Source organism: Schistocerca nitens, chromosome 7 (assembly GCF_023898315.1).
Source record: "Schistocerca nitens isolate TAMUIC-IGC-003100 chromosome 7, iqSchNite1.1, whole genome shotgun sequence".
In the NCBI taxonomy this organism is placed as follows: Eukaryota; Metazoa; Arthropoda; class Insecta; order Orthoptera; family Acrididae; genus Schistocerca; species Schistocerca nitens.
This window is the reverse complement of record NC_064620.1, coordinates 401,156,648-401,179,607: the sequence shown is the minus strand read 5'-3', so window position 1 is coordinate 401,179,607 and position 22,960 is coordinate 401,156,648.

Genomic DNA, 22,960 nt, shown 5'->3' with positions numbered 1-22,960 from the left:
CGGTTTCGTTGCTTCACTTGTCTACATATTTCTACGGGGTATGCCAAATACTGATTAAGGACAAGAGGATAGTGAGTCTGCATTAGTTCTTCACTGACAGTCACTGGTACTGCTGTTTACCATATTCTTCAGTCTAAATTATTCAGATCAAATGGGATTTCAGTTAAAAAAATGGTTCAAATGGCTCTGAGCACTATGGGACTGCTGAGGTTATTAGTCCCCTAGAACTTAGAACTAGTTAAACCTAAGAACATGACACACATCCATGCCCGAGGCAGGATTCGAACCTGCGACCGTAGCGGTCTCGCGGTTCCAGACTGCAGCGCCTAGAACCGCACGGCCACTACGGCCGGCGGATTTCAGTTAAGAATCTGCATATGCTGTGAGGCAGTTTCCTTGAAAGCGGTTCTGTAACACTTGGATTATGTGTAGTAAGATCTGCTACGGTATAGTACAGAATGTAACTGAAAGAAATACACAATGGGAAGAACAGAAATGACACACTAACTAAAAGGCAATAATTACACACCTCTAACTCATTTTATTAGATAAGAGGTTAGAAGTTACTGGCATTTTCTGTGAGCTGTCAAGAACCTTTAGTCATGTGAACCACACCATTTGTAACGTGCGCGTGGGGCACACAATACTCATTACAGCCTGTACTATAGTAAGTGAGTGGGGTTCACCTTACGAGACAGGATTTTCGTATAGATATTGACCGCGTGTACCTGAATGGTGGAAAATCAGAATTACACCCACTCTGTAATAACAACGATCCGTCAAGCAAGTTCAAAATGCAATTACACGTCAGTATGTACCAAAAGTAACACTGAAGATGCTACCAATTTAATAACAATACGTTCACCAGCCTAATTAGACATTAACTGAGTTTCTTCCCTGTACAAGTTGGCAGATATTCGTGCAAAGCAACAAGTAGTAACACTGCATAATATAGTAGAATTTTAGAACCAGAAAATCTATTGAACTGGTAGTTTCACGTTCTGTACTGATATGGAAAAACCATAAATACATAACACTACACAATAATGTATACTACCAAACTTCGTACTGTCTATTGATCTGATTAAAATCGGGCATAGGTTACCCTAGAAACAGCACTTTCGAGTCACACACACGATGTCAATGTTGATAAAGATAAAACACTAATAAATTTTGGCTTTTATATTGACTTTAACTTTTGCTGGTCAAATCAATTTAGAACACTTCAGAATTACATGAATAAAAAGGGGGGGGGGGGACCCTGAAACTGTTATGATCACTGTATAAAAAAAAATTGATTACTGAAACTATTATGCGCACAAGATTCCCAGTATATAAGTTACTACTCTTTTTATCTTATTTACTTCTCATCTAAATACCTGTATATTTGTATCGAAATAATTAAACTTCATTACTATATCAATATTAAAGTTATCTTTCAACTTCGTTAGACCTTCGTTATTCGTTTACTGGTTCATTAACAAAACAGTTCTTTAAACACCATTCTAACATAGTTAGGTCTGCAAGTAATTATTATTAGCACAAAATTCAATTTTTCATTTCTGGACACTCGGGTTGCACAACATTTGGAAAGGACCCTGTCTAGGTTAGTGGTGAGGATAATTAAATGAGGGGAAAGTTCTGGTAAAATTTAGGTTATTATTAGACAATTCATTGTATGGTCCATACGAATACAGTACTAAAAGTTTCAACCTGCTTGTATCGATGCGGTGGTTGGCAGGCGGCGAGATGGCGAATCACAGAGCACACATACAACCACAGCTATGGCTCTTGACGTATCTGCACTTTAATTCTTCTTAGCGTCGCAAAACTTTTCCATTTAGTGCCTATGGAATTTTGCCATGCTGTGTGGGCGTTGGAACGGCATACTCGAGGCTCAGTGAAACTACGTCTTCCAGGAGAGCCTTCTCGCTCCAGACGGTGTTGCTCAGACCAATGCCAACCTCCAACTAACTACTGCTGAGCCCGTCGTGCCATGCAGTGCCCGTGCGCATTTTCTCGCACTCGCCTGCCATCCACCTTTTACCGCTCCCTTACAGACAGGGTATTCACCCGAGGTTTTGCATTCTACATAACCTATCACATTGCCTACGTATGGACCAGACGCACAGTTACTATTTTAAACATCTTACAACAGTTTCAACATATGTTACATTTCAATTATATTACAATATTACTTGACATTTGACATAAACATTAATATTCACATTGAAACTTATTTACAGTTTTCTTAACACAATGGCATGAAAAAAAAAAGAAATGAAATCAGAAAATCGATTACACTAATTTATCGAAAAATTAGAAGAAAAAAGTTACTTAGTTGTACAATAGTACAACGTTGTTGTTGTTACACATGCCCCTGTTTCCAGTAAATTTTACTAAGTGCAAGTTTGATGGGAACACTAAATTTTATATTTATACAGTGGTTCTCAATCTTTGAGTGAATGTACCATCATAAAATTTTATATCACTAAACTTCCTTTCACTCACATTATATAGGTCTATACTTTTTAATATATCGAGTACATTTACCTATCATTTACTTAAGTGCCTTTGGCACAGTCCAACCTCCTATCACAACATGATTTAAATAGCCAATTGCTTATCATTATTATATTTCTCAGAGAAATAAAATCAAAATCTGAAACACAAACACTTAACTACAAAGCATATACAAATACCTATATACACTATAAAACAATTTGTTGCTGCTTGCATTAAATGGCAGCCATTTCCTTATTTACTAATAAACACACAATAATATTTAGAAAAATTACTACACATATTTGCGGCCTATTATTCAGATTTGGGCAGTCTATTTCGCATCATTTTATCACATCACCCGTACCACACTTACAATTCTCCTTTGACTATTTATCTGCCCTCTTTAGTGTTTGGGAGTCCTTTATATCATGACTCATATACTGTCCACTTTGATTTTTGGCAGTCCCATCTTTTATTTGGCTTGCAGCATTTGCTTTTTCTTTTCAGCCCTTTTTTCCATACACCTTTACATTTAAAGGACATTTGGTAATCTGAAACTTGCATAAGTACATTATCACACTGACATTAGTATACATCCATTTACAAAGATTTGTTACATTTAGAATAAAATAATTTCATCATTAGATACAGAATATTTACTGCAGATTGCTTTCTGAGTGTACTTAGGTCAGTCACTCCTAGGAACCTACAGTTTCAGGTCCACAACGTTTCTTACACCTAAAGGTCTCTTGGATTTTGCGTAGATCAGGTAATAAACATTATCGTGTGGAATGTTCTGTATCATATATATGGTCCATTATAAATGTATTTAAATTTGGAAATTTGATGGTTTAGTTCACTAGATTTTTTGTGGGTTTTTAAAAGAACATAATCCCCAATTTTAAATTTTGAAACTTTCAGGTTTTTATCATGTCTTTTAGATCTAGATACAGCTTTTTGCTTTGCCCTTTTTCTGCCTAATCCTTTCTTTTGACTCAACCCCAAGCTTGTACAAGGTGGAAACTCTAGTTTTTCCTGAATTAAACTTTTACTTCTGCTGCCTAACAAAATTTCTTCCGGTGGGAACCCAGTAGTTTCATGATGTATTGTGTTCATGACATTCTCAAAGTCCAATATGAATCTGCCCCAGGCTCTAAATCATGCCCCTTCCTGTTTTTTCCGCAACGCACCTTGGTCGACTGTGACATCGTCCCAAGATACGTTCCTGACCTGTGAACCATTTATATCTGGTGGCTTTCTAGGTTTCTGAAGTTCAAAGTCTTTGCTTACTTGAACTCTTTGCAAAATAAACACTGAGTCGTCAGGTGGCTCTTTCTTTCTGTGTTCAGTCTCAACATCTTGGATTTGTTTTGAAACTTCATCATCAGTAGGTACAATATCGTAATTAGCTGTATTCCCATTATTTTCACTAGCACCGAAATACTCGTCGTCTGAACTATCGTCAGAATCCGACCATTCTGGATCGCTTTCAGGTTCTAACATAAAAGCTTTTCTGAGACAGGCACTAAGTTCTTCCTCTGCATTTTCGTCAGGCTTTGATTTTAACTCAATATCCTCTTTAGGCAAAACGACCTCATTATCAGCTTTACTCACATCCACTGTTACTTCATATTTAGTGTAATCATCGTGAACTTCAGTTACTCGTAGGTAATTACCTGCCCCTTCCCCACGGTGCCTTTCGGTAACAGCTTGTACTGTTGGCGTATCGTTAACAGAAGTTACTTCCTCGTCAATGCTTAGGATTTCATCCTCCAATTCCTTTCTATCTTTAACCTTCGTCCTATCGGCAGCACGCGTACTTTGCGCGGCACTATTTACTGTCTCCTCTTCAAATTTGGGCCACGTCACCTTATCGACGTCCCTACTATTTCCCTTTTCACTAATTAACCTCCTTGCCTCATATTCCTTCTTAAAATCCTCCCACTCATATTGCTTGAGGCCCTTGTACAGATTGTCGATCTGCACACGCCAATCAGTTACTTCTGCTAATTCTTTTTCGCCATTTACTTCATTGCCAACACTGCTAACCGCACCTCTCTGTGTATCCACTGTTCCATCTACTATTTCCTTCGCCACGGAATTACCACTCGTAATGTATTCACCAGCTCTTATGGCAATATTTGTACTTAATTCTGCCGCCTTGCTAGCGGCTTCTCTCTGAACAGCTGTTCTGCTAGGCTGGGCCATTGCCCTCTGATGCTCCACTCGCCTGTTAACATGCATCGCTCTGCGCGGCGAAGATAAGTCATCTGCGCTCGCACCTGACGCTTGTTTCGCAACAACACGTTGCGGCGTTCCACGCCTGTCTCTAAGCTGTCTCATAACTTTACTGTCAGACCGGTAACATTTCTTAAATCGGTGCCGGTATGTTCTGTCCGCTTCCGTTTGGCCCGCACTGTTCGCGGAAATCAGTTTCCCGCGTCGTTATTATTTTGCGCGGTGTACCCTATACTGTGACCTGGATACCCCCTCTTCCTCTGCCTCTACCTCTCTGTATCATGTTGACGCGAAACCCATCGCCGTCATTTCTCTCGTCATTATTGCGGTTATTCCTGTTACTAAAATTCTGATAATTGGCACGACTTTCGCGCCAGTGGTCTTCGTCTTCAACCCTTTCGAGAAACGCTTGGAAGCTGCGATGATTGCTTCCCACATATCTCTTCGAATCTTCTGGAAGCTTTTTATATAGCTCCCATATGATTTCAGAATCGGATCTTCTCCCTCTTAAGTGTGTCAACTTTCGGTACCAATATTCGCAGAAATCTTTCAAAGAATTCCTGCCCCTGTTATCATGAAGTTTGGCCATGATAAACTCGCGCCACAAATGATCCTGTTTTTGTTCGGACCAATATTCGTCCGTAAATTTTTGTTTAAACTCTTCGAACGTCATTAGTTTTGTATTCAAGTTAATTCCCCAGCGCTTAGCGTCCCCTGCTAAGGCGCTAATTACTACTTTTATCTTCTCCTGACCAGACAAGTGTTCAGGAAACATCCTCTCGCAGTTTTTGATGAAATCCAACGGATTCCATCCGTTATGTTTCTTGGAGGGATCGAAGCACTCCTCACCTTCCAACAGCTTCGTAAGTGGCGTGCCATTACAGACAACATCAGGCCAATCTTTGATTTTACTCTCGAGATCGAAAATTTTGCCTTGAATTTTCGATGTATTTTGTTCACACTTTTGTACACATCCAGTAACTATTTCGCCTAAATCTCTTTCAGTATCTGAAACTGCCTTTTTCAACTGTGAGATTCCATGTTGGCATTCGTTTACGATCTCAGTTATAAGACCGAAAACTTTTTCGTCTACTTTTGTTTCAACTAGAGGCTCTACTTTCTCTTGGATGTTGAGAATTTCAACATCAAACCTACTGTTAATGTTATCAATTTCCCCCTGCATAGTATTCATATTTTTATTAATTGTGTCAATTTCAGACTTCATAGCATTTACTACAGAGCTTAAATTACCCACTTTTTGTTTTACCTGTTCTATTTGTTTACTAATTTTAATTCCTTGTTCTTCGACCTGTGCATTAAGCTGACCAACTTGTGTTTTAAGCTGCTCGTCAACGTGTGTTTTAAGCTGATCATTCTGTGTTTTAAGCTGCTCGTCAACGTGTGTTTTAAGCTGATCATTCTGTGTATTGAGCTGCTCACTCTGTCCTGCAATTTGTTTGGTTAATCGTTCAAATAAATCATTCATGCTTAAAATTTTCACACTGTTTTATTCCACGGAATCGGTGTATTCCGATACTATTTCAAAATTTTCTTTCGGTTCTTTCTTTATCTGTGGTGAATCAAACATGTCAGTGGATTCATTCACATATCAACTATCATCTACAAAGTCACCCTCAACTTCCTGTTTTATTCCTTGCTGTGTTCTAGGCAATCTCGACATTTCAATCTGTTAGTTAACATGTTCGTGGTATTGTATGTACGCCAATTGTCTACCACTAACGCCATCTGTTATCCGGCCGCGTAAACTCCTGTCATTGCCAGCCGCATCTTCCATTACGCTCGGCACATCTACCGTGGCTACGTTCTTGTCCATACTGAACGCCAATTACACCCCACTACCGTACTTGACGTTCACTGCTATTTACTTTACTGAATAATATTGAAATTCGTGCCACTGAACATCCACTGTTCGGTATTCATATTAATTTGTGACCTACAACAACTGGATTTCCTGTCACGGTCGCCACTTGTAACGTGCGCGTGGGGCACACAATACTCATTAAAGCCTGTACTATGGTAAGTGAGTGGGGTTCACCTTACAAGACAGGATTTTCGTATAGATATTGACCGCGTGTACCTGAATGGTGGAAAATCAGAATAACACCCACTCTGTAATAACAATGATCCGTCAAGCAAGTTCAAAATGCAATTACACGTCAGTATGTACCAAAAGTAACACTGAAGATGCTACCAATTTAATAATAATACGGTCACCAGCCTAATTAGGCATTAACTGAGTTTCTTCCCTGTACAAGTTGGCAGATATTCGTGCAAAGCAACAAGTAGTAACACTGCATAATATAGTAGAATTTTAGAACCAGGAAATCTATTGAACTGATAGTTTCACGTTCTGTACTGATATGGAAAAACCATAAATACATAACACTACACTATAATGTATACTACCAAACTTCGTACTGTCTATTGATCTGATTAAAATCGGGCATAGGTTACCCTAGAAACAGCACTTTCGAGTCACACACACAATGTCAATTTTGATAAAGATAAAACACTAATAAATTTTGGCTTTTATATTGACTTTAACTTTTGCTGGTCAAATCAGTTTAGAACACTTCAGAATTCACATGAATAAAAAGGGGGGGGGGGACCCTGAAACTGTTATGATCACTGTATAAAAAAAATTGATTACTGAAATTATTATGCGCTCAAGATTTCCAGTATATAAGTTACTACTCTTTTTATCTTATTTACTTCTCATCTAAATACCTGTATATCTGTCTCGAAATAATTAAACTTCATTACTATATCAATATTAAAGTTATCTTTCAACTTCGTTAGACCTTCATTATTCGTTTACTGGTTCATTAACAAAACAGTTCTTTAAACACCATTCTAACATAGTTAGGTCTGCAAGTAATTATTATTAGCACAAAATTCAATTTTTCATTTCTGGACACTCGGGTTGCACAACATTTGGAAAGGACCCTGTCTAGGTTAGTGGTGAGGATAATTAAATGAGGGGAAAGTTCTGGTAAAATTTAGGTTATTATTAGACAATTCATTGTATGGTACATACGAATACAGTACTAAAAGTTTCAATCTGCTTGTATCGATGCGGTGGTTGGCAGGCGGCGAGATGGCGAATCACAGAGCACACATACAACCACAGCTATGACTCTTGACGTATCGGCACTTTAATTCTTCTTAGCGTCGCAAAACTTTTCCATTTAGTGCCTATGTAATTTTGCCATGCTGTGTGGGCGTTGGAACGGCATACCCGAGGCTCAGTGAAACTACGTCTTCCAGGAGAGCCTTTTCGCTCCAGACGGTGTTGCTCAGACCAATGCCAACCTCCAACTAACTACTGCTAAGCCCGTTGTGCCGTGCAGTGCCCGTGCGCATTTTCCCGCGCTCGCCTGCCATTCACCTTTTACCGCTCCCTTACAGACAGGGTATTCACCCGAGGTTTTGCATTCTACATAACCTATCACATTGCCTACGTATGGACCAGATGCACAGTTACAATTTTAAACATCTTACAACAGTTTCAACATTTGTTACATTTCAATTCTATTACAATATTACTTGACATTTGACATAAATATTAATATTCACATTGTAACTTATTTACAGTTTTTTTAACACAATGGCATGAAAAAAAAAGAAATGAAATCAGAACATAAATTACACTAATTTATCGAAAAATTAGAAGAAAAAAATTACTTATTGTTCAGTAGTACAGCGTTGGTGTTGTTACACATTCTCATAAGAATATTATGCCGTACCGGGTAGCCGTGCGTCTTGACACGGATCGCGCGGCTCCCGCCGATCGGAGGTTCGTGTCCTCCCTCGCGCACGGGTGTGTGTGTTGTTCTTAGCGTAAGTTAGTTTAAGTTAGATTAAGCAGTGTGTAGTCCTAAAGACCGATGACTTCCACAGTTTGGTCCCATAGTCCTTATCACAAATTTCCAAAGTTTAAGAACATTACAATATAATGGAGTCCTTGGCAGTGCTTCAAAATGGTTCGAGTCTAAGATAATTAACAAGATGTCGTTGCTAAATACCTGTGGAGTAAGCAATCAGTATTTATCTGACTGGGAATTAATTATATATGGTATTCCTCAACGCTCGATCTTTTGCTGTTCCTTTTTCTTGTGTTCATTACGCTTGTCCGACCTCTTTCAGAATACTACTGCGCGGTGTGGGATCCTTACCAGATAGGAGTGACAAAGTACATCGAAAAAGTTCAAACAAAGGCAGCACGGTTTGTATAATCGCGAAATATGGAAGAGAGCGTCACAGAAATGATACAGGATTTGCGCTGTATATCATTAAAAGAAAGGCGTTTTTCGTTGTGACGGACTCTTCTCACGAAATTCCAATCACCAACTTTCTCCTCCGAATGCGAAAATATTTTGTTGACACCGACCTACATAGGAAGGAACGATTACCACCATAAAAAAATGAAATCAGAGCTCGTACGGAAAGATATAGGTGTTCATTCTTTCCGCGCGCTATATGAGATTGGAATAATAGAGATTTGTGAAGGTGGTTCGATGAACCCTCTGCAAAGCACTTAAATGTGGTTTGCAGAGTATCCATGTAGATGTAGATGTAATTAACTACCTCTCGTCTGTTACAGGGCCAGTTGATAAGTTTGTTTTGTTTGCAGATGATAAAAACACTGCAATAAATAAGTCAAGTAGAGATTTAGAATAGCAATTTAAGTACAGATTTAGAAATGGCTCCTAATCAAATTTTCTCTGACATTAATGAATGGTTTAAAGATAATTTGCTTTGAAAAGATCCACTATACACTGTTCAGGACTTTTAAGAGATTTTCTTCCAGCATTTGTATAACATATAAAGAAATGTAGATGGAAAAATTTGACAGTGTTAAATTTGCGGGATTGCAATTCGTTAATAAATTCTGTTGAGAAGGGCATACTACAGAACTTCTGAAGCACCTAAACAAGTCTGTATTTGGAAAGCGAATGACATCAGATGTAGCAGAAGTAAATATAAAGAAAACTTGCATACTTTGCTCAGTTTCATTCTATTATGTCACATAGGATCGTATTTTGAGGTTGCTCGTGAAACCGAGCAAAAGACTTTGGAATGCAAAAGAAGACCCATTTGTGGTGCAGATTCAAGGACATCATGTAGAAACCGTTCGAGGACCTGAGTATTATAACCACTGCTTCTCAGTAAATTGATTCCTTAATGAAATATGTTGCAAGTAATATGTCTCCATTTCCAGTCAGTAGCTTAATAAATAGTATCAGTACTAGATGTAAGAATAATCTACATAGAGACATAAAATCACTCACTTTAGTCGAAAAAGGGGTCCAATATTCGGGAACGAACATCCTCAATAAATTTCAGCAAACCATTAAAAACTTCGTTTCTGCTTCAACAGTGATTGAAAGACTTTTTGGTAGGGAACTCCGAGATGAATATCTTAACAGGGACTGTTATACCAGCTTAAGTAGCATTGTCTGTTAGACTTCAGTTTGACACCACTTGGTCACAAAGTCAACATTAGGTATTTTGTGTACGACAAATTTATTAATAGTGCATAACTACGTTTCATTCTGAAAATGTGTTAATGCTATGAATACATGCAGTTCCGCATTACTGTGATGTGTTGACATATCTTCAAAATCTCAAGACAAATGGACAAGGAAATGAGTATTATATTCAAATGTTCTAATGTTTTTATGTTATACTTCCTGACATGATCCGCATCCACAAGAATCATCTGATTGATGAGTCTATGAAACGAAAACTGAATCTAACGTAATCTAACCTATTTATGATTGCTGTCATTACAAAAGGTGGAACAGTGTTTGTAACAGCATGTGACATCACACTTGCTCGATGGGATTTAAGTAATTACAAAGGCCAGAACAGTCCACTAGCTGAAATTCCTGTCCTTCCAAGGCTTCTTCCACTTGCGATGTTCGGTATGTTCGCGCATTTCCATCCTTAAAAATAAAGTCATGACTGAATGTACGCCAGAGAAGACGCACATGAAGAAGGAGTACATTGCCAAAATAACGTCAACTGGTGAGTGATCCATGTTCAAAGAATTTGAGGTCAGTATGCCAATGCCATATTATGCTTCCCACACCACAATACATGGATCACCAAGACAATTATATTGGACAATGCTACACATATCCTCACAAACTGAGAAGTAATCCACTAAGCAACGTTGTCGAACGTAATCATTTTGATGGTCTCATTGAGCACATGAAGGATGTGTTGGGGAGACATGCTTCCACACGTCCACATACACCAACCGCCATCCAACGGCACCAATGGAGATCGGCGTACCACATGTACTTACCAACTTTCTGGCCAGCATGGGAGCACGTTACAGAATATGAATTGCCATCACGAACTCTCTCGACTTTATTGTAATTATTGTGTTAGAATAAAAGTGCTATTTATAACTGCGTATTTCTTTCAGTTATTTTCTCTACTATATTGTAGCAAACATTTCTACGGGTGGTCCAGTATTTATCGAACTATTTTACCTGACCTTTGCACATCATACGAAAGTTACTTTCACCTTTCGTCCTTAAGTTTTGCAAACCAGGGAAGGTCCTTTGTGCCCCGTAGTTATTATTCAAATGTTATCTGTTCACACAAGTTTTCGCCTGCCGTTGCCAGCAATGGAAATCGACGTTACATTCCCTGTGAAACATCACTGAAGAAAACAAAGTGGCGCAATTGTTCCTTGAGCTTCAACTCGTTCATACTTCTGGCCTAATGAGAGTGTCAAGGTGTGAATGCTTCAACAAACATTTCGTTCGCTGATGGCTGAACTAGGACTAACACTAGAACGTCGACTTGGTGGGAAGCTGTCATCTAGTTCACACTTCCTTTTCCTCCACGACAAAGTGATTCCGCTCAGCGCTGCCAGTACGGAGGATAAAGTTCGACATTTCCGTCGAAGAAATTTTTCGCCTTGCTCCTACTATCACCTTATCTTCAACAAAAACCGACAGCCTGCTTTACAGCTGTATGAAGGGGGCGAAGTGCACAAAGCCGCCATTGCCTGCTGGTTCAGTTCACCGGCGACTTGCGAACATGGGCCGAAGACGATAGTGTAACGTGACGAAATGTGTTTCGATGTGTGAGCTGGCGACGTAGAAAAGTTAAACAGGTTTATAGGAAAGTAAAAGAACTAAAAAATGAATACTTTTCTTATACGTATATTTTATGTTGTGACATATTACTCTCACTTTTGGGAAATGGGGCTGAAGATGGTAGTACAACGTTACGAAATGTGTTCATATGTGAACAACGATTACGCAGAAAATCTAAAAAGATTTGCAGAAAATAAACACCAATGAAAACTTTTCTAAGAAATATGGTTTGTTTTCGACATACTGTTTTTACAAGAGCGTGCTAAAAAGTAATGCTTCCGAATTCTGTTTGTGAAAAATCACCAAGCTTTTTAAATAAAACAAATGTTATTAAAAATCTAAACCTTCTTTTTTCGTGTCTAAATATTTGCAGCCCTCTGTCACTAGAGGGCTCCGAATTGTAGCGTGTAACGTGGCGGTATGTTACGTTACCATGTACGTGAGTGAGACACAGCGTGCTGTAATCGAGTTTCGTATGCGGAGAGTCCGTCCACACATGGCGCTACCTCTCCTTCAGCGTGACAATGCCAGACGACACACTAGGGTTGCGAAATCTGCAACGGCCCGACGCACTAGGCCCCATCCGATTTTCATCTTTTTGCAAAACTTGAAGAACACCTTGGGGACTTCACTTTGATAGCGATGAAGCGGTGCAAGCAGAGGTGAGATTGTAGCTCCGTCAAGAAAGTCAAACATTCTACAGTGGCGCTATCAACAAACTAGTCTCTCATTATTGTGGTGTCACTGCCAGACACCACACTTGCTAGGTGGTAGCTTAAATCGGCCGCGGTCCATTAGTACATGTCGGACCCGCGTGTCGCCACTGTGTGATCGCAGACCGAGCGCCACCACACGGCAGGTATCGAGAGACGTACGAGAACTCGCCCCAGTTGTACGACGACGTTGCTAGCGACTATAAGGACGAAGCCTCAGCTCTCATTTGCCGAGAGACAGTTAGAATAGCCTTCAGCTAAGTTAATGGCTACGACTTAGCAAGGCGCCAATTGTATCAGTGCATGTATCTTACGAGTCTCATTTGTATAGTCAAGAGAGATGTACCACAAGGAGTGATTAAAAGTTAAGTATATTCCACAGACGTATTTTCTTTATAGCAGTCATAACGTATCCTGTTCCAGACTTGACGCCAGTCGGCGTGTGTGTACGCGTGCCTTTCGGCTTCCTCCTCAGTGTGGCGTGACTAGCTTGTTACGCCACAACAATTATCATGAATGTAATCGTAGCCGGGATGAGTATGTTGAGAAATAAATACGAGGGTAATTCCAAAAGTAAGGTCTCCTATTTTTTTATAAGTACATAGACCTGTTTATTTCTACAATGGTTTACATCAGTTTAAAGCTTGAACATTTAGCTATTTTTCGACATAATCACCATCTCTGTCGATGCATTTTTCTAGACGCTGTGGCATTTTTTGTGTGTCCATGTCATACCAGCTCCCCGCCATGCTCTTCGTAAACTTATGAACCTCTTCTTTCACCTCGTCGTCGGAGCTGGGCGCCAAGTCTGTACTATAGGGTGGGTGGGGTGATTATGTTCCACTGAAACCGCTGCAGGAGAGCAACGGTTTGCCGAGCGATGTGTGAGCGAGCGTTGTCATGGAGAATGTGTACGCCCTTGCTCAACATTCCTCTTCTCCTGTTCTGAATTGCCCGTTTGAGTTGTACCAGAGTCTCACAGTACCTGTCACCGTTAACTGTGGTTCCAGCGATTCAGCTCCGACGACGAGGTGAAAAAAGAGGTACATAACTTTCTAAACAGCATGGCGGCGAGCTGGTATGACATGGCCGTACAGAAACTGCCGCAGCGTCTACAAAAATGCATCACATAAATGGTGATTATAACGAAAAATAGCTAAATGTTCAAGCTGTAAACTGGTGTAAACTATTGTAGAAATAAACAGGTCTATGTACTTATAAGAAATAGGAGACCTTACTTTTGGGATTACCCTCGTATGTACACATGAAAAATAATACGTAAAACGTTAATAACGTTTGTTTTACTTTAAAAATCCATGCGTTTTCACATAAAATCTTCGGAGATATCACTTTCCAGCACGCCATCGTACTTACTACTGGAACACACGTCGGAGGTATTTTGATCTTTAACTCTATCATTCGGAGAACAAGGAAAACTTCTTCGTCCTTTCTAATGACATCGTTTATGAAGATGTCTGTTAAACTGGTGGAAATCGGAAGTGTGTCAACAGGAAACCTAGAAAACGCATTATCAGACTTTAACTCCGTTATTATCAAGCATGCGAGATTTTTTGTTGAAAAATTCATTCTTATTTGAACTTACTTTCAGTACAGAAACGTACCTTTCCTAGGTATGAAGAGTAGCGTAAGAACATGATGGCTATTGGACGCGTCTAACGTTACTGGAACGTTCAGACGGCCGGAGTGGCCGAGCGGTTCTAGGTGGTTCAGTCTGGAACCGCGCGACCGCTACGGTCGCTGGTTCGAATCCTGCCTCGGCCATGGATGTGTGTGATGTCCTTAGGTTAGTTAGGTTTAAGTAGTTCTAAGTTCTAGGGGTCTGAGCCGGCCGAAGTGGCCGTGCGGTTAAAGGCGCTGCAGTCTGGATCCGCAAGACCGCTACGGTCGCAGGTTCGAATCCTGCCTCGGGCATGGATGTTTGTGATGTCCTTAGGTTAGTTCGGTTTAACTAGTTCTAAGTTCTAGGGGACTAATGACCTCAGCAGTTGAGTCCCATAGTGCTCAGAGCCATTTGAACCATTTTTTTTCTAGGGGTCTGATGACGTCAGAAGTTAAGTCCCATAGTGCTCAGAGTCATTTGAACCATTTTGGAACGTTCGAAATGGAGATTGCAACGTAGCAAGCCGAGAGGCCATGCACGTGCAGCTTATTGTCATGTTCCTGTCTTCGAGAAAGGTCGAAATTTTGATATGATGAACATGAGAACATGATACCAAGAGGGCTCACAGGCACGTCGCTGTGGTGCAATAACACTACAACAAGTCGTGACGAGTGTGGCGAGGGGAGCAGGCACTCATCCTTCCTGAAGTATTACAGCACAAGTTCACAAGATTGTTCGGCTGACAGTAACGATTAGAGGCATTACGACAGTTGAAACCGAACTAGACGTTACTGCCAGACCGTAGCGCAAACCGTCGGTTTGAGATCTCGAGCTGCCATACGTCGTTTACCGCTGATACCATTTACCAACCACAGAGACTTGTGTCGTACAGAGCCAGGCTCCGTTGAGACATCGAGTGACGTCCTGTGATGTTCAGTGACGAGTCTAACGTCTGTTTATGGCGCTCACGTCGACGCTAAAGTGTCAGTAGGCGACTCGATGAAGGGTCACAGGGTGCTGCGATTCTCAACGCCCATACCTCTCCAACTCTGGGAAACATTATATGGGGAGCTGTGAAACGGGATACATATGGCGAGTATGCGGCAAATATGGCAAACTCTGTCCTGATACCCATTACGACCAGGACATCAAATGGTATATTTCAGCAGGATAATGTATGATCATAAACTCCTTGAAGATTTTGCAGATACTTTACTGTCCTGCCCAATATCCTGGTTTGTCACCCATGAACCACGTCTGGGATGCAGTGGGAGACGTGTACACTCATACCAGCCACCAGGCAGCAGTAATCATGAAGAAAGCAGTAAATACAGGGTACCTACATCTAAATACCTTTTTTTTATTCGAAAGACAAAATTAAATGAAAGAAATTTATTTTCTTCTCAAAAATCAGTTGTGTGTGAGGTAAAGTTCTAAAAAATACAGCATTAAATCAAAACACTTCCATGGTAGCACCTGCGGTGTTTGTATGTATTCAACATCCATCTAGGTCTGCTGCAACATGTCCGGAAGGATGGTGCCGATTGCTTCCATGATCCAAGTACGGAGGTCTTGAATCTTCTTCACTGCATAGGCGAAGACCCTGTTCTTCAGTTAGCCCCAGTAAAAAAAAAAAAATAAAAAAAAAATCTAATGATGTGATGTCAGGGGAACGTAAACGCCAGTTCGCGGATCCATCTCGTCCAGCACAGTATACTGGATATGTTCGATGCAGGGATGCCCGACCATACAACGTCTAATGAGCTGGAGCACCATCTCGTTGAAACCAAAGGCTTGGTTGCAGGTGTTCAACCTTGGGAAAAGGAAACAACACCAACATATATCGGTACGTCGTTCCTGTGGCAATCTTATCAACAAAGAAGAACTGTCGATTTACCTTTTCACACATGCAGCCATAATATATGTTCACTTTCTCGCTGTTCAAATGGTTCAAATGGCTCTGAGCACTATGGGACTCAACTGCTGAGGTCATAAGTCCCCTAGAACTTAGAACTACTTAAACCTAACTAACCTAAGGACAACACACACACATCCATGCCCGAGGCAGGATTCGAACCTGCGACCGTAGCGGTCGCGCGGTTCCAGACTGTAGCGCCAGAACCGCTCGGCCACCAGTGGCCGGCCTTTCGCGCTGTCTCGCAACTTCCTTACGATCAGTGTGGATTCTGTGAACCCCAAACGCGAACGTTATGGTTATTCAAAATGACATGGGATGTGACCTCATTGAAAAACACTACCGTTGTCGAAAAAGCACAGTTGCAGTCGAGGCTGTTTGCGTCATTGCAGATGTTTCGGTCCAGCAATTCACATGTAAATCCACATCACCATTGCCTGTCGATGGGGTAGTGACCCGCAGAATCTGCACCTTGTATCGATACAAACGCAACAGTTTTTTGAAGACTTTGTGAATAATTGGAAATAACATCTGAAGCGCCCATGAAGCGTGAATATCTGATTTGCGTGGATCTCATTGGAGCGCTTGGCGGACGTTGTAAACTTGTCCAGAAACTGCCAATGCCATGCTTTTTCCCTCTTGGTGTCCAGTGATACTTTCTTGTAAACAGAAAGAAGTTGCCTTTGCATCATAACGGTGGATTTAAACTTCTCATACCAATACACAGTTAGTGCCTTCGTCTGAACTGACGCCGTTTCCTCTTGGATGGACCAAAATTAAACAACTAAAATATGCCGAACGTTGACAGAAATTAGGCAGCAACTCTTAGATCCTTCTGCACCCAGCGGACAAGTCAGTCCTGAAACAGAGGAAGAACCACTATTTGTAAAAACTTCAAACAATAGGGAATTTAAATGCACACATCCTGTGTTTCAGGCATGGCATGATATTCCTCAATGTGATTTTCAGGGACTGTTCGTCTCCATACCAAAAGGAACATAAGAGTATATTCATAGCTGTTGGGTTCGCACCTCATACTGAGATTGATGATTGACACCATTTGCGAACTGAATGAATGTTTATTCATATAAACTCTTTATTTCATGAAGATCTCCACAAAGTTTGATAAATGTCGGATTTGTGGCTCATGGTCAAACATGTTCTTTGGGCGTCACTGTAGTATGAGCATTTTTTTTAGTTATCCGTCTTCTGACTGATTTGATGGAGACTTCCACGAATTCCTCTCCTGTCCCAACCTCTTGATTTCAGAGCGGTCTTTGCAATCTACGTCCTAAATTATTTTCTGGATGTATTCCAATCTGTCTTCCTCTACAGTTTTACCATCTATATCTACCCCCTAGCGCCATGGAAGTTATTCCATGATATCTTAACACATGCCCTACCATCCTGTCCCCTCTCCCTGTCAGTGTTTTCCATATAGTACTTTCCTTACCCATGCTGCAGAGAACTTCGTCATCCGTTACTTTATCAGTTCACCTACTTTTCAACATTCTTCTGTAGCACCTCATCTCAAATATTTCGATTCTCCTCCGGTCCGGTTTCACTACCGTATAATGCTGTGCTCCAAAAGTGCACTCACAGAAATTTCTTCCTTAAATGAAGACCTATATTTGATACTAGTATACTTATCTTGGCCATGAACGCCCTTCTTGCATGTGATAGTCGGATTTTTATGTCCTCCTTGTTCCGTCCATCATGGGTTACTTTGCTTCCTAGGTAGTAGATTCCTTAACTTCGTGTACTTCGTGATCACCAATCCTGAGGTTAATTTTTTCGCGTCTCTTTTCTGCTACTTCTCATTACTTTCGTCCATATTCATTCTACTCAATAAATACTGTAATTCTTCTTCACTTTCACTCATAATAGCAATGTCTTCAGTAAATCTTATCATTGATATGCATTAATCATGAATTTTAATTCCACTCTTAAGCTTTCTTTTATTTCCGTCATTGCTTCTTCGATGTGTAGATTGAACAGCGGGCGTGACAGAGTACATCTCTGACTTACACCCTTTTTAATCCGAGCACTTCGTTTCTGGTCTTCCACCCTTATTGTTCTTTGGTTCTTTTACATATTGTACGCTGATCAGGTAGAACATTATGACCGCCGACCTATTAGCGATATAAAACCGTCCAGGCGATATCAGCGTCACATGGTGAGAAATGACTGCTAATCAAACACACGCACTGTGCATGTAGTATCAGTGAGTGCGCTGTCCACATGTGGAATGGGGAAAGTGCGCGATCTATCGGAGTTTGACCGAGGGCTATTGTGATGTCCAGGAGGCTCGGCACGAGCATTTCAGAAACTGCACGACCTGTCGGGTGTTCCAGGAATACTGTGATGAGTGTCTTCAAAATGTGGCGAAACCCTGGCGAAACATCGTCCATACGTCGTGAGGTTGGGCGTCTGCCCCTCATTACCAGATGCCTGACGCCTTTGGTGGGGTAGACTGTTAAAACAGGACAGCCGGCGAACTGTGGCGGATCTTAACATCAGACTTTAATGCTGGGCAGAGTACAAGTGTGTCTGAACAAATACTGCACCAAACACTCCTAAAGATGGGCCTCCGCAACAGAAGATCCATAAGTGTGGGTGTGACAATATTAACACCACTACATTGGCAACTACGACTGAAATAGGCACGTGACCGTCGGCACTGGACGTTTGTGCAGTGATTTGGCGCTGCATAGTCTGATGAATCCCGATACCTTCTTCATCATGCCGATGGGAGGGCGCAAATCCGTCGTCTTCCCGGGGAACACTTCCTTGACATCTGTACTGCAGGAAGGAGACAAGCTGGCGGCAGATCTTTTATGCGTTCAGGAACATTCACATGGGCACCCACGGTCCAGTGCAGCTCGTGAAAGTCACTAAGGCGGCCTAGGAGTACTGGTTACAAATCGCGTACACCACTTCATGACAGTCATGTTTCCCGATGATAGAGGCATTTTTCATCGAGATGTTGTGCTTTCTCACGAGGCAAAGAGTGTTGCAACCTCCCAACAGTTAACTTCCGTAACCTACCAACAATAACGTGACTAACCTCCCAATAAAAAATGTGACCCATATATAACCTTTAAATAATTAACTGACTGTGAATCTGAACTGGCCCTGAAAGATCATTCAGAATAAATTGAAAATTCTTACCTCAATGAAGTCGCCGGATAACTCGTATATATCTACTCCTATAAGAAATTATTCTGTCACAGCCCAGTACAACATTGGATGCTAGATTTGTCATGTATAAAAAGAAACAACTGATTTTTCTTTACGAGAATCGAGATGTCCATGGATTGGGGAAGTTAGTAAATTCTTTAAATTCAGATGAATGATTGTCAAAAGTTAAATTTATAAGAAAGATTATTACTAAAAGATTTTTAAAAATATTTTCATGGGACTTGATATGGCAACAGTACAAATTTAGTTGTAACGAAGTAGATATGCGCGCCGTTGCTTTTACCTTATACTACATCGCTCAGGCACGACCGGCCCAACCGCCCGACTGCGGGCTGCCACTACTACTTCCGACACAGCTTCTACTGCAGCCGACACTGCTCTCTGGTCTGCGATTCTCTTATAGCTTACATATCGCAGGCAGCGCGTGAGCAATCCATCGAAATTACATCTGCTCGAGTGCACTAGCAATAAATTCCTTAGTCATGGACCTCTCACAGTGTGATGCAATGATTCTAGGAACACAGTGGCGAGTTCCAATTGATATTCTGGCTCCTCAACGCCCCATATCTGAACCCAGTCGATACATATCTCCCCCCTTTCCAGATTTTACAGGAATCCGGCGACTTGTGTGTGTAGATGCGGTGTAACTCCCTCCAACGACCAACCATTGCTTCCATGCTACGACGCGTCACTGCTGTCACCCGTGTCAAAGGTGGACATACCAGCTATTGGCCCGTGTGACTAGGGCCTCCCGTCGGGTAGACCGTTCGCCGGGTGCAAGTCTTTTTATTTGACGCCACTTCGGCGACTTGCGCGTCGATGGGGATGACATGATGATGATTAGGACAACACAATAACCAGTCACTGAGCGGAGAAAATCTCCGACCCAACTGGGAATCGAACCCAGGCCCTTAGAATTGACATTCTGACGCGCTGACCACTCAGCTACCGGGGGCGGACAGCTATTAGGTAGGTGGGCACAATGTTCTGACTTGTCAGCGTACGACGTATATTAACCTTTTTTCCCCGTAGCTTACCCCTATTTTTCTCGGAATTTCGAACATCTTGCACCATCTGACACTGTCGAACGCTTTTTCCATATCTGCAACTCCTACGAACATGTCTTGATTTTTCTTTAGTCTGGCTTCCATTATCAATATGAACATACACAGCTATCTTTTGTCAGTCTCGCAGGACTCGCAGTTTTTTTGCATGAAGTAGGGGCGGCTGTTTACAGAATGCGGCTCGCGACGTGGCGTTGTTTTTAAGAGGCTGCCGGCGGCGCTGCGTGGGTGATGGACGAGGCGGCTGCTGGTGGGCCGGGCCATCCGTCACGCCTGCTGTCCCCGGGGACTGGGGACGGTGCTCTCCACCTGCGGCCGCAGTCGGGGTCCCGGCTCGTGCTGGCGGGCGGACGTGTTATACTGCGCCAAGTTACAGCACCCTGCCACAGTGTCGGAGGTTTCACCGGAGGGTACTCCTGTACATCTACACAGTCGATTCAAATATGTTGACCGAAGAGATAGAATACCACAGAGGCAACACCGCGACTAGAGTGAAGAAAATCGAACAACACACCGCGACGTTTTGTGGAACATGGCAGTGCGTAACGAAATACGAAATTACGTTCAACTAATATCCTTAAGCAATCACAGCGTAAAACAATAGTAGCTCTAAGTACCGGGTGATCAGAAAGTCAGTATAAATTCGAAAATCACGGAATAATGTAGATAGAGAGGTACAAATTGACACACATGCTTGGAATGACATGGGGTTTTATTAGAACCAAAAAAACACAAAATTTCAAAAAATTTCCGACAGATTGTGCTTCATCTGATCAGAATAGCAATAATTAGCATAACAAAGTAAGACAATGCAAAGATGATGTTCTTTACAGGAAATGCTCAATATGTCCACCATCATTCCTCAAAAATAGCTGTAGTCGAGGAATAATGTTGTGAACAGCACTGTAAAGCAGGTCCGGAGCTATGGTGAGGCATTGGCGTCGGATGTTGTCTTTCAGCATCCCTAGAGATGTCGGTCGATTACGATACACTTGCAACTTCAGGTAACCCCAAAGCCAATAATCGGACGGACTGAGGTTTGGGGACCTGGGAGGCCAAGCATTACGAAATTGGTGGCTGAGCACACGATCATCACCAAACGACGCGCGCAAGAGATCTTTCACGCGTCTAGCAATATGGGGTGTAGCGCCATCCTGCATAAACATTATACGTTCCAGCAGGTGTTTATCAGCCAGTCTGGGGATGATGCGATTCTGTGTAACATATCGGCGTACCTCTCACTCGTCACGGAAGCAGTTACAAAACCAGAATCACGCATTTCCTCGAAGAAAAAAGGCCCGATAACGGTAGATGTAAATAAAACTCATACCGTGACTTTCTCGTCGTGCAACTGAGTTTCCACGACAGTTCTACGATTTTCGGTAGCCCAAATTCTGCAGTTGTGGGCGTTGATAGACCCCCGGAGCGTGAAATGAACTTCGTCGGTAAACAACACGTTACTCAACCAATCGTCATCTTTCACCACCTTTTGAAACGCCCACACCGCAAATGCCCTCCGTTTCACTAAATCGCCAGGTAGCAGTTCATGATGAACCAAACAGTAGTGTATGTGGAACGTGCGACTGCACGAGCGCTGACTTCCCCGTGCACAGACGAACCCGGAACAGTCTCCATTTCTTCCTGAACTGTCTCAGCAGCATTACGCCTTGTGCTCGGTCGGCCTCTACGGGGACTATAGTCTAAACAACCAGTGGCCTCGAACATCGAAATCATTCTCGCCACAGCTGCATTTGTCAACGGACCTTTACCCGTTCGAATCCCCTTCCTATGGCGACAGGATCGTAACGCTGAACTAGCACATTCCCCATTCTGATAATACAGCTTCACTAAAAGCACTTTTTCAGGTAACGTCAACATGCTGCGACTGCTGACGCATCTGATTCTGTCTCTCATCACAGGTCCTTCTATACACGATTGTCGTACGCAGTCAGTGACGTTTTGCTGTCCAGCGCCATCTGTCGGACATTTTGTGAACTTTGTTTTTTTTTGTTCTAATAAAACCCCCATGTCATTCCAAGCATGTGTGTCAATTTTTACCTCTCTATCTACATGTAGTCGAATTAAGTCGGGTGATGCTGAGGGAATTAGATTAGGAAATGAGGCACTTAAAGTAGTAAAGGAGTTTTGCTATTTGGGGAGCAAAATAACTGATGTAGAGAGGATATAAAATGTAGACTGGCAATGGCAAGGAAAGCGTTTCTGAAGAAGAGAAATTTGTTAACATCGAATATAGATTTAAGTATCAGGAAGTCATTTCTGAAAGTATTTGTATGGAGTGTAGCCATGTATGGAAGTGAAACATGGACGATAAATAGTTTGGACAAGAAAAGAATAGAAGCTTTCGAAATGTGGTGCTACAGAAGAATGCTGAAGATTAGATGGGTAGACCACATAACTAATGATTAAGTATTGAATAGGATTGGGGAGAAGAGGAGTTTGTGGCACAACTTGACCAGAAGAAGGGATCGGTTGGTAGGACATGTTCTGAGGCAGCGTGGAGGGTAAAAATCGTAGAGGGAGACCAAGAGATGAATACACTAAGC